Here is a 501-nt window from a genome sequence, read left to right as displayed (position 1 = left end):
GATGGGCGCGAAGGGGGGCTGGGACGCGTCGGCGGGCCGGGCTGGGGAGCGGGGCCTCTCGGCCCAGAGCAGGCGGGGCAGCGCGGGGCTGCGCGGAGCGGGGTGCACGTGCAGGCCCCGCACCGTCTCCACCTGCCATGCCGGCGGGTCAGCAAACCCGCCAGCATCTCACTGCAAGCGCTCCGAGATGCCCGGGATTAGCAAGTACTTCAGCCGGCTGTAAAGATCCTCTGCGTTGCTATTCTAGCTCACAGTCCGCAGCCATCCTCCGCATCCTGCTTGCCTCCCCGCAAGGCACACGGCCTTTTCCTCAGGGCTTCCCTGCAACTGATGTCTGACCCCTTTCTTACCCGTTTCGCATCGGTACTTACAGAGGAGGGTTATTTTCCTACATCTGCACACAAAAGCCCGAAATGAGAGCAGGTGCCGTCCCGATCTGGTTTTCGTTGAACTTGCAAACACAGCTTCCATGACAGGGAGCGGCGCAGGCTGGAGCCGGCT

The sequence above is a fragment of the Alligator sinensis genome, unplaced genomic scaffold, assembly GCF_000455745.1.
Source record: "Alligator sinensis unplaced genomic scaffold, ASM45574v1 scaffold123_2, whole genome shotgun sequence".
NCBI classification, from domain to species: Eukaryota; Metazoa; Chordata; order Crocodylia; family Alligatoridae; genus Alligator; species Alligator sinensis.
This window is presented reverse-complemented; position numbering follows the sequence as displayed.